The sequence below is a fragment of the Megascapheus bottae genome, chromosome 21 (genome assembly GCF_031878675.1).
Source record: "Megascapheus bottae isolate mThoBot1 chromosome 21, mThoBot2.hap1, whole genome shotgun sequence".
NCBI classification, from domain to species: domain Eukaryota; kingdom Metazoa; phylum Chordata; class Mammalia; order Rodentia; family Geomyidae; genus Megascapheus; species Megascapheus bottae.
The window spans coordinates 16,565,700-16,582,065 of NC_143529.1; the positions used below are offsets into that span (position 1 = coordinate 16,565,700).

Consider the following 16,366-nt stretch of genomic DNA (forward strand, 5'->3'; position numbering starts at 1 on the left):
GTTGTCAGGACTTCTGGTTCCCACATGTCTTTACTCTGATTAAGGCTGTGGCTGGCTGACAATTTTCTGAGTTACCTCACTGAATCCACAGGAAGGGCATGTGACCACGAGTAGAAGTTAGGCCTCCCATCAAGGCAGTTGGAGAGGAAGCCGGCATGGTGGCTCATGCCTGTAACCCTAGCTACTCAAGAGGCTGAGATCTAAGGATCCCAGTTCAAAGCCAGTCCGGGCACTAAAGTCCATGAGACTCTTATCTCCAATTAACCAGCAGAAAACTGGAAGTGGCACTGTGGCTCAAGGGGTAGGATGATAACCTTGAGCTGAAGAGCACAGGGATAGCACCCAGGACCAGAGTTCAAGTCCCATGACTGACAAAAAAAAAAAAAAGGTAGTTTGGCCTAGTGGTAGAGTGCTTGCCTACCATGCACAAAGACCCAGGTTCAATTCCTCGGTACCACATACATAGAAAGAAGTGGTGCTGTGGCTCTATCTTTGAGAAAATCCAAGGACAGTACTCAGGCCCTGAGCCCAAGTCGAGGACTAGGGGGGAAAAAAGGTAGTTGGAGATTGAAGATGGAGGCAGGGATGAGCTGTAACATGGGAGGCAGAGAAAGGAGTTGAGGGGAGGAGAAGGGAGAAGGGAGGCCAGAGGATGATCATGCAGCAAGTACTCATCTGCCCTGTGGAATCTGGGTCCCTTCATGGCCAGGGCAAAGTGGGTGTTTCCCCTGCTAACACAAAGACCCTTCCAAATTCATTCTTGAAGACAGGGGATCCAATCACAAGGAAACTTCCATGCTCACACTCTAAGGCTGGAGAACCAATCACGGGACCCACACATGCATGTCTACTCCTCAGCCAAACAGACCAGGAGCACACCCTAAGAGGGAGGAGGTAAGGGACCCATAGATAGCACCCACCCCCTCATTTTACAAGGACGCCATTTCCCAGTTTCTTTCTCTGCGTATTTCACTTTCAAATAAACCTGATCTATCTGCTTTAAAATTTAAAGTTTTTTAATCAGCAAAGAATCTGGTCCTCATCACTATGACTTCAGTGAAGCTATGTGCTTGCCATGCTTTGTCAGGAGGGCAGAGTAAAGTATGTGAACGTAGTCAATGTGAATAGCATGCCACAAGTGCTAGATCATGAAAGTAGCCCCAGTGAACCAGTGGCAAGAGCTCAAGGGGCTTCAGGTATGGGATGGGTGCACTATTTTCATGTTACCAACGAGGGAACTGACACTTAGCAGTATCAAGGAACTTGAGGTCGCATACCTACCCTGGACTTTCAGCTACTTTAAAGTATTCATTTTGCCCTAGTCTATTTTCATAAGTCTCAATGGGCCTGAAACTGTGATTAAAACACAATGGTACTCAGTAAATACCTGTAAAGAACTGAATAAAGAACATATTTTCAAAGCATAGGCATCTTCATGTATATATATCATTCTAGTTTCCTAGTGTTATATTTTTATTTTATTTATTTATTTAGTTAGTTAGCCAGTCCTGGGCTTCAGCTCAGAGCCTGAGCACTGTCCTTAGACTTACTGTCTTTTTTCTATGCATGTGGTACTGAGGAATTGAACCTAGGTCTTCATGCATGGTCGGCAAACACTCTATCATTAGGCTAAACTCCCAGCCCTATATGTGAATTCTTTTAATTTTATTTTTTATTTGTATTTGTATAAGAGTTATCATTCAACAAAGTAAATATATAAATACAATGAATATTGATTTATGTCACTTCTTGAATTCTATAATAACCTTAGTTCAGTAAAATGTGCCATACTTACTAAAACATGTTGATTCAAGCTTCTAAGTTTTTCTTAGTAAAGAAAACATGTATTGAAACATGGCAAATGTCAAGAAGCATACATCACACTCAGACCTTTTTTTCATATATTTTTATTGTAATTAATAGAAGGGTTATATTATATTCATCAGACAGATGGTACATTACTTCACAAATATTGATACCCTTTCTCATGTCCTGTTCCCCATTTCCCTCCCCCTCCCCCCACACAACTTGATTTCCCCCCTTCCCTCTCTTATTTCAAACAACCAATTAAGCACATATAAAATATATCAGGTAACAGGTGAAATATTGTAACAATATGAGATAATGAAGGGACAGTAAAAGAGATGAGAGATAACATAGTACATCAAGGACAACAATCACTCATTATATGGCTTTTGTTTCTTTATCCTGGAGGTCCATACATTTAGTGTCAGACCTTTTTTTTTTTCTAACTCAGATAGTTTATTTACTATACATTGTGTACTTAAGATACACAGTATGTCTTTAAATATAATATAAATTATATATTAGGCAAATAAAGGCAAAAGATATAAATAGACTTCTATTTTGGTAATGTCATTGTACTCATAAAATAAAACCTCTTTGTACAAGTAGTTAATGATAATACAATATTTTAAAGGTCATAGAATTCTTATTTTTCTGTACTTTCACATTTATATAGCTTTTAGAATGAAATATAGAAGTGAAATCAAAGAATTTTATTGAGGCAGATTAAAAACTCTATACATGCTTAGTTTGGGCACACTCAGACCTTTTATAAAAACAAAAACAGTTAAAAAACACACACACATGGGGCCGGGAGTTTGGCCTAGTGGTTAAAGTGCTTGCCTCGCATGCATGAAGACCCGGGTTCGATTCCTCGGTACCACATACATAGAAAAAAGCCAGAAGTGGTGCTGAGGCTCAAGTGGCAGAGCTCTAGCCTTGAGAAAGTCCAAGGACAGTGCTCAGGCCCTGAGCTCAAGCCCAGGACTGGCAACACACACACACACACACACACACACACACACACACACACACACACACACACACACACACACACTTACACAGGACTTAGAAATTATTTCGTGCCCCTATGCAGTATCAGCAACTTGGCTGGTCCCTAACTCTTGGATTTATGACTCTTTCTAAACCAAGTAATAAGATGTTCCCTTCGAAATACCTCAGTCTAAAGCATTTTTCAACATAGCTCTGTATTTATTATTTTCCACCTGAAATATCCTTGAGACATTTGATGTTCTCAGATGTTTTCCCAGAAATGAAGCTAAATATAAGTATGGCATGTCAAATCTCCGATGGCTATAGAAGGTCACAATGTTATTACCTACCACCTATATCAAACACAAAACATTGAATTGGCAAATCAATGCTTCTGGATGGAAAGCCCATTTTCATAAAACCACCAGAGTTCCAATAATGTCCTTTCCTTAGAAACAAGACCAAAGGACACAAATTTAAATTATTACAAGTCTTTAAAAATGCGAACTTGATCATTTCCCATCTCTCTCTGCCTCCATAACAGAAAATGCTGACTAAAATAACAAAAGACAGGGCAGTGGTGTCTCAAACCTGTAATCCTCACTACTTAGGAGGCTGAGATCTGAGGGTCATGCTTCAAAGCCAGATCAGCCAGGGAAGTCTGTGAGACTCTTACATCCAATTAACCACTAAGAAGCCAGAAATGGAGCTATGGCTCAAGTGGTAGAGAAGCTCAGGGAAAACAGCCAGGCACTGAGTTCAAGGCCCAGCATGAAGACACGAAGACACACGGACACGGACACACACACACACACACACACACACACACACACACACACACACACACAAACAGGGGTCAGGAGTTTGGCCTAGTGATAGAGTGCTTGCCTAGCATGCACAAAGACCTGGATTTGATTCCTCGGTACCACATACATAGAAAAAAGGCCAGAAGTGGTGCAGAGGCTCAAGTGGTAGAGCTCTAGTCTTGAGAAAGTCCAAGGACAGTGCCCAGGCCCTGAGCTTAAGCCCAGGACTGGCAAAAAAACAAACAAACAAACAAACAGGGAATCGCCAGCTAGGTATATGTATAGCCGATCCACAGGCACATTAGCTGGCGTGGGCTGACTAGTGAAAGATGGCAACAAGAAACATAACAACAGGACCACCACTAATATGCGGACATGTAAGGTACCTCAAAGGAGTCAGGAAAGTGGCTTCAGACTGAAAGACATCATTAATTCATTTAACAATCTGAACCAGAAAAAAAAAAGGGTGCTATATTTCCAAAACCAATGCAGGTGTTGTTTCCTTCACTTTTCTCATGTAACTTCTCAAACTGAGTTCACCAGTAAGAAAATCACTTGGCTTGGGGCCGGGAGCGTGGCCTAGTAGTAGACTACTCACCTAGCATGCATGAAGCCCTGGGTTCAATTCCTTGGTACCACATACACAGAACAAGCCAGAAGTGGCACGGTGGCTCAAGTGACAGAGCACTAGCCTTGAGCAAAAAGTGTACAAGGACAGTTCCCAGGCCCTGAGGCCAAGCCCCAGGACTGGCAAAGAAAAAAAAAAAGAAAAAAATCACTTGGCTTTACTGATAACATTCATTTTTCACATGCATGGTTTACAGTATGATTTGCAAAGTGTTTGATGGAATATTTAATAAATATAGTAATCTCAAAAGAAAGATGTGAGTAAATAAACTGAAATATTTTAAATATGATGAAAGAGAGACCAAAATGACTCAGCCACTGTCAGCTGAAGGTCCCATGGGGAAGTAAAAGAAGTTCCTGAAATCCCTGCCTAGTTACTGATTCCTATGGGCCACCCAAGTTCAATTACCGTTTAAATCACCTTAAATCTCATAGGCACCCTGACATTAGAAAGACAATAAACAAAAACTAAGCAAGTCATGAATCCAAGCCATGAGCCACTCAGATTGAGTGGAGTTGTATAGTTAAGACAACAGGAAGTGGCAACGGGAAGAATGCAAATCTGGCCCATCAGGAAAGGGTTCATTCCCAGCACTGCTTCTCAGATGAATGACATTCAGAAAGCCAGGCTAACTGAGAACCTCTAGGCCTTCCTTCTCTGTAAAATAGCAATCCTGCCAATCTGTGTTCCCATCTGCTCAAAAGAGTGCAGAAGCACAAATGTAGATAAGTTCTTTGCAAAAATCAACACAATTACTATTCCTATTAGAAGACAGCTGTGATTCCTAACTACACACAATGATTTGTACTCAACAAATATTTACAAAGTATTTACAATATGCAAACACTGCTTTAAATGGTAGGGTCACAAAACATAGGTCCTGCTTTAAAGAGCTTAATAACTGATGGGAAACAGACACAAAAACAGGTATTAAAAACAAAACAAATAAACACAAAAAGAAATGCCTTATGATAGGCATATAAAAAGTGGTGTGGGACCACAAATAAGGATTTATTGGATTTATTACTAATCAAGAGACAATCAAGCTACCACACCAATAATCCTAGCTACTCAGAAGGCTGAGATCTGAGAATCGTGGTTCAAAGCCAGCTGGAGCTCTAAAGTATGAGAGACTCTTTTCTCCAATTAATCACTAGAAAAGAGGAAGTAGGGCTGTAGCTCCAGGGGTAGGGACAGCACTCAGGCCCAGAGTTGAAGCCCCCATGACCCACAAAAAAAAAAAAAAAAAGACAATCAAGGGTACTAAGTAACACAATTAAATGACAATGATATATATGCACAAAGAAAACAAACATTATAAACATAAAACAATCACACCGATGCTGAGTTTGGACTGAAGCTATCAACCTACCACAGCTATAAAGTTCCAACAATGGTGAGCTCTGTATGAATCAATGCATGTAAAGCAAGGAGGCAAAAACCTTTACAAGGTGCTCAAGACCTGATGCACACAAACTCCATTATTATAGGTCTTTGCTGGGTGGCCAGGGTGTCACAAGAAATGAATAATACACTTCCTAGTCATTGTTACTCCCAATATCATTGCAACTGATTAGCAGAAGGGAGACTACTTAGAATTTCAAATACTAAAAACAACCATCAGATTATAGAAGAGTTCCAGTTCCAATGGGCACCTACAAGTTTTTGGGTTGTTTTTCTTTCTTTCTTTTATTCATAAATCAAAAGTACTGGACCACCAATCAGGGTACCATATGGTGACTCACCTCTGGCTTAAAGAATTTGCAAAGCCAAACTTTTATTAAAATCACAACAGACCTATCACTTGCAATAGCTGCAGTCATAACTCCTCTCCCTTTCTGACTTAATCTGTGGCAATGACTTTGGTTATTTATCAGCCTCTAGCTGATTTAGTCAGGAAGCCAGAAAGACAGGCAAAAACAGACAAAACATTGTCTCTGACCTCAAAGATAAATGGAAGATAAAGCGGATAAGAACCAGTGTTTGTAATTTAACTATAAGAAGGTGGGGGGGGGGACCCGCAACGGACTCTGCCCATCATACATACCAGCAAAAAGGTTAAAAACTTTTTAAGAACAGCAGGCCATACATTTTCAGCCCCCAAATCTGGGCTCAAATTTCCTTTATTACAAACCATTATCATTAAAGTGAAATAAATTTGTACAAATCAATTCTGCAATATGTGAGCATTTTGACTTGAAATCTGGGATTCTGGAAGTGGCATTGTGGCTCAAGAGGTAGGGTGGAGCCTTGAACTGAAGAACTCAGGGACAACACTCAGGCCCAGAGTTCAAGTCCCACAACTGACAAAAAAAAAAAAAAAGAAATCTAGGGTTCTGTTTGATTTGCAGTTCTTTGATTTGCTCTGACATTAGCATGATACTAAGCATAGAGTCCTCCTTCAGTATTAATGGCTGAGAGCATGGCCTAGTGGTAGTGTGCTGGCCTAACACGCACAAAACCCTGAGTTCAATTCCCTGGAACCACATACACAGAAAAAGCCCAGAAATTGCGCTGTGATGCAAGTGGCAGAGTGCTAGCCTTGAGCAAAAAGTGTCCAAGGACAGTGCTCAGGCCCTGAGTTCCTCCAACACTGGCAAAAAATAAATAAATAAAATATTAATGGACTCAGGAGAAAGGTAGAATGAAGTATGTAATACAGTTAAAAACAAAATTATGATTGATCTTATAACTCCTAAGCCAAAACAAGAATAAAGAGTCGGTAATATTTATTTAGTAGTTGCTAAAAGGCAGACATCATATTAAATTCTTTTAAATTCCCCCACCAACAACTCTATTACAGAGTCCTTTATTATTAACAATATCACTGTATGGACCAAAAAAGTTGTAAAGAAATGTAAGAAGTAAGTAACTTGTCTAATGCAACATGACCAATGAGGGGAGACCTTAAGGCACATACAATCCCATATGTCAATTCAAAACAAATTGATTATCCTTAGATCATATTCTAACACTTTCTACATATGGTGCTCCAAATTTGTCATACAACAGATCTAGAGAATCAATTGATAAACACTGTATTTACACACATGGAAATAGTCACACACACACACACACACACACACACACACACACACACCTCTAACCCTCTATAATCATTCTCTGTCACTGCAAGTTCTCTAAGGGAACAGGAATTAAAAAGTACCTGGACAAATAAAGTAAAACGTTTTGCTTGAACTAAATAGCTGACCTCAATTTTCTCTGTGACCCTGGACACATTACTTGGCATGCTTGCGAAAGTACAATAACTGGAACTTCATTTAGGCCCAACAAATGCTTGTGCAAATGTTTACATTATTCTGATTGCACAGGCATTTTACTAATGCTTCCCTAATGCATCATTTTTCATTTAGCAAGTAAACAGAAACACTGTAAAAAAAAAAAAAAGGTTTGCTTAAAGGAACGTGTAAATGCTTCTGTTGAAAGAATTACAAGAAATATTTTCAAGTTGAACGTTACCATAGCTAATTCAAACATACTTTCACTATCAAGGCAAATCAAACAAATAGATAATTCAAAGGTATTTTAACCATCAAGGCATATCAAACAAACCTCCTTCTACCCTGCCTTATTGGAGAAGGGAATACATATTAATATAAGAAATTCAAACAAAATAACCAAAGTTAACCTAAGATATGACCAGCATTCACACTACCACACTACAATGAAAATACAGATAGCACACATAACTTTTCAGGGAAAGACCATTACTATCAGACCACAAGATCTGGAATTAGAAGATCTGTGTCTTAATGATCTATGTACCTTTACCAGAAGTGTGAAAGAAGTGTGAATGTAGGTAAGTCACTTGAACCTAAATTTCAGCTACTCTATCTGCACTAAGGCAAAATAGCAACCTGCCTCACTTTCAAAGGTATTTTTGGAGTGCAAGTCAAATAACATAATGAGGTGCTCTATTATTCTACAGTGGGGTGTAGGATACCAATGGATATCTTGTTTAGTACCTAACACATGCTCTTTGATCTCTTATGTTAAACCAACAAACTGGTAGAAAAAGTGAGGGCAACAGTCAGTTTAGGAAGCTCTGAGATAAGGTTTTAATTTACTCAAAGTTTCCTTTCTACATTGTTCAAGGACCATCCGGAGGTCGTAGTTTTGGAACAGTGAAATCAGTGCAAGCCTTGCATGACTTAAAAAGAATAGCTCTTTTCAAAGAAGAAAACATATATAAAATCTATTTTTGCCTCCCAAGCTCTGCTACAGCTAAGATACATATATTTTTCCTCCCTTCCCTTCTAAGTTTCTGTGGAAACTCCTCCTTTGTATCTTCAGAATCTACTTGCCATCATTCATTCATTCTCCTCCTAGAAGAAGTCTGATCATACCCTAGCCCAAACTTCACATGGAAAGGTCATCACCATTTTCATCAGTCTGATCCTCCTCTGATCCATTTATCAAACTGCAGCCCACATGGATATTTGTTCTAAAACTAAAACCCTGCTGCATTCCTGATAAACCATACATTCCTCACTACTACCTAGGAAGAGCTCATGGTCACCTAACTTCCTGGGATTACCTCTTAAATCTCCCTCTCTGGCCTAACCACACTACCCTACTCTGTTTCCAGACAGAACGAATTTACAAAAATGAGAATTCTCCACATATTTCCTTAACTATCCTATATCCTCTGCCTGGAACATGTCCTTCTACCACTATCATCTTTATCGCCTTCATAATCTCTTCCCTAAGCTTCAAAAGTGGCTAATTCTAGATGGGTGCTACTTTTCTTCTGCCTGTAATCCTAGCTACTCCAGAGGCTAAGATCTGAGGATTTTGCTCATAACCCATATGATCATCGGGATTAATTATACTCATGGACCAAATGATCATTTTGCCTACAGTCATGAGGAAGGTGGATCTAGTGTTTATTATGGCCCACAGCAGCAGAAATAAGAGCATTTGTTAACTTTATTGTTGGTGCTCATTTTTGTTCACTCTACTCACTATTGAGGTCTTTGGTCTGACCCACAACCTAGAAAATGGTTGAATTCCTTATGAATCAAATATCCAATCTACTTAAAAAGCAAAGGGAAAGAGAAAGGCAATCCCTTGCTAGATACTCCTCCAGATCTTTACTTTGAAGGGGATAAAAGTGCTGAGGAGCAAACCAGCATTTGGTTAACAATCCGATAGACAGGGATGAACAGGGAAGGAAAAAAAAGACAAGGACTTTTAATGAGAAAGGAAGGGAGAGGGGAAGAGGAAGAGAGGGGGAGAGAGAGATGGAGGAGGAAGAGGGAGGGGGAGAGAGAGGGGAGAGGGGATAGGGAGAGAAAGAGAGAGTGTGTCAGACAAATTATCAGACAGCAGACAAGGTGCTTCTCTGAGGGTATGCTAGCATAGGGCAAAATGAAAACAGAAAGGGGAACCAAAGAGAAAATACAAGAAGCAGCAGCTGTTAGCTAGTGCTCTTAGAAACTATCTGGAGATAGAGAATCATAAAAACTTTCCCCAATTATTTAAACTAATCCAGGTTCCTATTCTGAAACAGTAAAGTACTATCCATCTATCTGCCTGCTTCTTAAATACATAAAATGAATAACTTGAGTTCAAGTCTTTTGAAAAGACTACACAAAAGTTAAACTGGAATTAATTTGTCAAGTCTTTGATAAATGTTCAATAAATGTGAACTTTTTTTAGCCAGTCCTGGGGCTTGAACTCAGGGCCTAGGTATTATCTCTGAGCTAGCTTCCTTTGCTCCAGGCTAGCACTCTATCACTTGAGCCACAGCATCATTTCCAGTTTTTCTGTTTATGTGGTACTGAGGAATCGAACCCAGGGCTTCATGCATGGCACTCTACCACTAAGCCACATTCCCAGCCAATAAATGTGAATTTTGTGGGGTTTTTGCTTTTTTTTGTTGTTTTGCTTTTTCATATATTTTTATTATAATTAATAGAAGGGTTACATTATATTTGCCAGATAGAGGGTTTTTTTCTTTTTAAAATTTTTCTTTTTGCCAATCCTGAGGCTTGAACTCAGAGCCTGAGCACTGTCCTTGGGTTTGCTCAAAGCTAGCATTCTACTGCTTGCACCACAGAACCACTTTCAGCTTTTTCTGTGTATGTGGTACTAAGGAATCAAATCCACAGCTTTGTGCCTGCTAGGCAAGCACTTGACCACTAGGCCTCACTCCCAGCCCTAAACATTGAATGTTTTTAATATAGATTTTACTGGCCTAGGGCCAGTTTGGTTTCCCTTGTCTTAATCTATAAAACTCTTCTGTTTTTCCTTTGGGGGAAAATGGCTACATATTCTTTAGGTTTTTGTTTTCCATTTGTACAAATAAGCTAAGTCTATAACCTTAAGCCTAAAGCCATTAATCTAACAGAAAACAAGGACTTTTCAGCCAAGATGATTTATAATTCCAGCAACTGGAGAGGCTAAAGCAGGAGGATCATGAGTTCTAGGTCAGGCTGGAAAGACCATGTGAGAGTGAGACAGACAGACAGTCACACAGACAGATGAGTCAGACAGACTATGACATGAATGAGAGCGAGTGAGAAAGAATCAGACAGACAGACAGACAGACAGGAATGAACAGGAAGGAAAAAAAAGACAACAAGGACTTAATGAAAATTCTATCGCATGCCTTCCGTCACCTCTCAATGACATTCAATGACCTTTCATCTAGAAAGACTCACTGAAATACCAAGCACTGGTGGCTCACACTTGAAATCCTACCTACTCAGGTGGTTGAAATCCAAAGATCCACAGTTCAATGCCAGCCAGAGCAGAAATGTCCCTGAGACCCTTACCTCCAATTAACAGAAAACAAGAAGTGGTGCTGTGGCTCAAAGTGGTATAGTGCTAGCTTTGAGCAAAAGAGTTCATGGATAGCACCCAGGCCCTGAGTTCAAGCCCCACATCCAGAGGGAGAAAAAGAGGGGAGCACGGATTACACTACTAAAAAAAATAGCCACCTTTATTTTCAAACTTTCCAATAATACTTGTTTCCCATTTCAATTATTTTCTCTGCTATTCATTTATGAATTGTATCATCTCACTGCAATGTTTTAGATTCAAAGTAATCCCCACAATGTTTTCCAGTGTTCTCCACAAAGCTTTTGAAATGTTTATGACATCTGTGAACCATAAAAGAGGCTTAAAAGGGCTGGGAGTTTGGTCTAGTGGTAGAATGCTTGCCTAGTATGCACGAAGACCCAGGTTCGATTCCTCAGTACCAAATATATAGAAAAAGCTGCAAGTGGTACTGTGGCTCAGGTGGTACAGCTCTAGACTTGAATAAGCCCAAGGACAGTACTCAGGCTCTGAGTTCAAGTACTGGCAAATAAATAAATAAGAAAGACTAAAAGGCCAAGTAAATAATAATTAATCATATTCCAATGGCAGGAAAAGCAGTGCCCCACTTTGGCCATTTCAGCTCTTTCTCTCCATGGACTTTCACAGCATAGATGAGATACAATCTGTATAGCACTCCATTGCATTTCCCCTACACATGGCAAAAAAATAACAACACCATTCCACACAAATATCCTTTTTAATGTTTGTGTAATATTGGGATCTTTTAATGGTACCATAATTTAACTGTTCCCCTATTATTGGGTATTTAGTGTTGGTACTTTTATAAACATAGCTATACTAAACATCTTTAAACATTAACTTTTAACAAATTTCTCATTTGGATAGATTCTTTAGAACCTATCTTAGAAGAATTTCTGAGTAAACAAAAACATTACTGACATCTTTCAGAAAAGTTTTAACAATTGTACACCCCTCCTAATATGAGAATATCAATTCCACTGCATATCAGCTGACATAGAGAATTAGAAATTTTTGAAATCTATGTTAATTTTGGAGCTATAAAATTAATACCATGCTATTATTTCTATTTTCATTCCTCTGACTTATGAAAACAATGCACTTTTATATACTGATTAGCCATTCAATTTTTCTATGGATAGTTTACTTTCATTGTAATAAAATACCTCAGATAACCAACTTATTAAGATAAAAAACTGCTTTTGGCTCATAGTTCTGAAAGTCTAAATCTATGAATGATTGGTCCCACTATATTTAAGATGCTGACAAGACAGTATATAATGGTTACAGTACACAGAGAACAAAATCACTTCCACCATGAGCTGGGGAGGAAAAAAAAAAGGAACAAGGAAGAATTCACAGTCCCCCCTTCGACGGCATTTTCCCAATTACAAAAAAAAACAACAAAAAACAAACAAACAAAACACTTGCACTATGATCCGCCCCTTAAATGTTTAACATTACCCAAAAACTCCATCTTAAGAGACAAACTGAGTAATTTCAAACAGCATCTATTTATTATCTCACAGTTATGAAGGTCAAAAGTCTGGATGGGCAGCTTGGTTTTCACCTCAGATGTCTTTTGTAAGGCTGCCATCCAGGTGTTGGCCAAGCTGGGCTGGACTCTGGTCTAAAAACTCTGGTACAGAGTCCTGTTTCAAGGTCTCTTGGATGGTGAGCATAAGGTCAGAACCCATACCCTATTTCTAGGCTAGTGATAAGCCAATGGCCATCTTCTATAATTTTAGGCCTCCTGAATTCCTTAAGGCTGTCTAAATTCCTTTCAAACTGTATCTTCCATGTTTAACTTAACAACAATATATGACTCTTCTTATCCTTCAAATCTCTTTTCCCAGCCAGAGAAAGATCTCTTTTTATGGGGACCCAAGATTAGATTAGATCCACCCACATAATCTCATCATTTTAAATTCAAGTCTTCCACATTAGATATAACCAAATCAAGAAAGTGATACCTTATTTATCAGTTCCAAACATCTTCCAATCGTAGAGGAAAAGCATTTCTAGAATTGTGGGCCCCAGAACTCCCCAAATCATTTCTTATCATTTATTTGTATTTTAATTACAAGGTCAGGTGTGGCAGTACATTCCAGTCATCCAAACACACAGCAGCTGAAGGCGGAGGAATGTGAATTCAAGGGCCTAGGCTACAGAAGTTGATGGTCAACCAATGAGACCCTGCCTCAGGAAAAAAAAAATCTCAACTGCATGAAATCTACTGAAAATCTAACATCCTGATTACTGGTGCAACGACAAGGCAACTGTGAATGGAATTACCGCATGTTAGTGAGGATTCTGAACATGTAACTTTTTATTTTAATTGTGGAGAAAATGCATGCAAAATTTATCATCTTCACCATTTCTAAGTGTACTCTCTTTAGTTAAGCATACTTACATTCTTCTTCTTTTTTTTTTAGTTAGCTGTGTGGGCTTGAACTCTGGGCCTGGGAGCTATCCCTGAGCACTTCAGCTCAAAGCTATTGCCGTACCCCTTGAACCACAGATCTACTTCCGGTTTTCTGGTGGTTAATTGGAGACAAGAGTCTCATGGACTTTAGTGCCTGGGCTGGCTTTGACCCACGATCCTCAGACCTCAGCCTCCTAAGTAGCTAGGATTACAGGCGTGAGCCACCATACCTGGCTTTACACTTAAGTTTCTTTTTTCTTGCTTTTTTTTTTTTTTGCCAGTCCTGGGGCTTGAACTCAGGGCCTGAACACTGTCGTTGGGCTTTCGTCAAGGCCAGTGCTCTACCACGGGAGCCACAGCACCACTTTCAGCTTTTTCTGTGTATGTGGTACCAAGGAATTCAATCTAGGTCTTCGTGCATGCTAGGCAAGCACTCTACCACTAGGCCAAACTCCCAGCCCTATACTTACATTCTTAAGGACCAATCTCATCTCATAAATCTGAAATCTCTATAGGATTAAATAATAACTCTACATTCCCTCCCCCTACATTTTGGTGATCATTTGACTTTTCAACAATGGTATGTTTTTATTTTATGTTTTTTATTAACAAATATGTAGAGTAATTTCTATACCCTAGTCATAGTCATTCAATCCTCACTGAATTCTCACAAACCCCTTAAGAGGTCAATACAGCTATCATTCCCATTGTACAGATTAGAAACAACAAAACTAAGAAAACTGTCCAAGATTACACAACTAGGAAATGACCAAGAAGGAACTTAAACCAAAGTTCTCACTTGAAACATGACATTGCAAAAATATTCACTGTAAAGACAAACTCATCAAGTATTAATATTATTTCTTGGCACATATTTTTTAAACTTCTATCTGTGTGACATATCCTAAATATTTGTCTAACTAAAAGGATACCTGACCAAAGTGACTCACTTTTTACATCAATCCTGAGACTTGAATTCAGGGCCTAAGCACAGTCCCTAAACTTTTGATTTTTAGTCAGACCTGAGGCTTCAATGTTGGGGTTGGGTACTGTCCCTAAGTTTTCCAGTTTTTTTCACAAGGCTAAAACTCTACAACTTGTGCTACAGCTCCACTCCTGGCTTTTGGGTGGTTAAATGGAGATAAGAGTCTCATGGACTTTCCTGCTGGTCCAGGTTTTGAATCCTGAACCTCAGATCTCAACCTCCTAGAGAAGCTAGAAATTCAAATGTAAGCCACCAGCAACCAGCCTCTACTGATCTGTTTAAAGGCTACAGATTACAGTCTCCTTTTTGTTAAGTCATTTTCTTAAAGTTAATAAAACAGAACTTAATGTTTTAACTACACCAGTTATAATTTATATGTGGCAAATTACAATAAAACACTTTATAAATACACATTACAAATCACTGTAATTACTAAATTATTATTTTTGTGTGCCAGTACTGGAGCTTGAACTCAGGGCCAAGGCATTCTTCTCCCTTAGCTTTTTCCCCTCAAAGCTGGCACTCCACCACTCGAACACCTCGCCTTTCAGCTGCTTAACTGGAGATGTAAGTCTCATGGACTTTCCTGCTAGGGCTAGCTTTGAACTGTGATCCTCAGTTCTCACTTCCTGAGTAACTAGAATTACAGAAGTCTGCCACTGGTGCCCAGCGATTACATAAACTAAAGCAAACAAATAACAACAATAAAAAAAGAAAAACCCAAAACTTCAGGTGTTTTCTCTAACTTCTTTCAAGAAGGAAAAAAAAAAAAAAAAAAGGAGGGAGAGAAAATAAAAAACGAAAGAAGTTTAACAACTGCATAACTCAACCTCCTTTTAACCTGGTTTAAGTTAAAATCTGTCCAGCTTTGTCAACTATTCCTATGGACCATTCCTGATGGGCCATGCAACCATATACCTCGGGTTTTTTTTTTTTTTTAATGCAAGCTGTTGGGAGTGATCTCCTTTATCCTGTTTGTTTGTTTGTTTGTTTTTAGGTGTCGTTATCCTTTCATAGCCTTACCAATCCATACTTCTCATCCGTCTTGGGGTGTTCTTCACTGCGCGTTTAGAATGACCAGAGCGAGCGGGCGGAAAGAGCGGGCCAGGCCGTCTTCTCCGGGAGCCCCCGGCGGGCTGCGAGCTGGGATTGGCCTTCCTTCTGCGACCCCCGGTGCCGGGCGGGGCATCGCCTAGGTCAGCTCCCTTCTCTCCCGGTATTTCGCAGACACAAGCAGACAACGCACCGAGCCGGCTCCCCGCGGTCCACGGCGGGGCGGGGCGGCCTCCGGCACCAAACGAACCCACAAAACCAGAACCGCCGACAGCTCCCGGAGGAAACCGCAGCATCACCGCCGCCCCCGGAGCCGCGCAGCCGGCCTCCTCCCCGCCGCCCGCCGCCCCCGAGGCCCGCCGATGCTCACCCGGAGGCTGGTCCTTCCCCGGCCCGGCCCGCAGCGCCGGGTGGTGGGCGCCGCCTCAGCAGCCGCCCGCCGCACAGCGCCCGGTGACAGCGCGGCCGTCCGACCTCACTCCTCACCGGCTCTGTTTACAAGCGGCTGCGCCGGGTCCCGCGCTGAAATGCTTCCTCCTCGGCACCCCGGCGGCCAGACCCCGACGCCCAAGGTTCCGGGCTGAGAAGGCGGCAATCTCCTGCAGGGCCCGCCGGGCCACGGAGCCGCCCAAGTGCCAAGTGTGCATTTGGAAGAAAGTCTCATTATCCGGCCAGTTCTTGCTGGCAGCGGTGGCGCACGCCTGTCATCCCAGCCACTCAGAAGGCTGGGATCCATCCGAGGACCCCAGTTCTCAGCCAGGGGTGCAGGAACGCCTTTGAGACTCTTCTCTCCAATTAACCAACACCAAAAAAAGCTCAGACACTACACTCAGACTCCGAGTTCA

General features: G+C 40.6%; 1 protein-coding gene across 2 annotated transcripts in view; it reads right to left on the bottom strand.

The window, feature by feature from the left end:
* Plekhm3 (pleckstrin homology domain containing M3) overlaps positions 1 to 15,999 on the bottom strand; it is a 165,425-nt gene extending 149,426 nt beyond the window's left edge. For both annotated transcript variants that reach the window (XM_090354699.1, XM_090354700.1), the window contains exon 1: positions 15,892 to 15,999. The gene's annotated coding sequence lies outside the window, so the exon portion shown is untranslated. The remainder of the gene's footprint in view (positions 1 to 15,891) is intronic.
* Between the last annotated feature and the right edge of the window lie 367 nt (positions 16,000 to 16,366).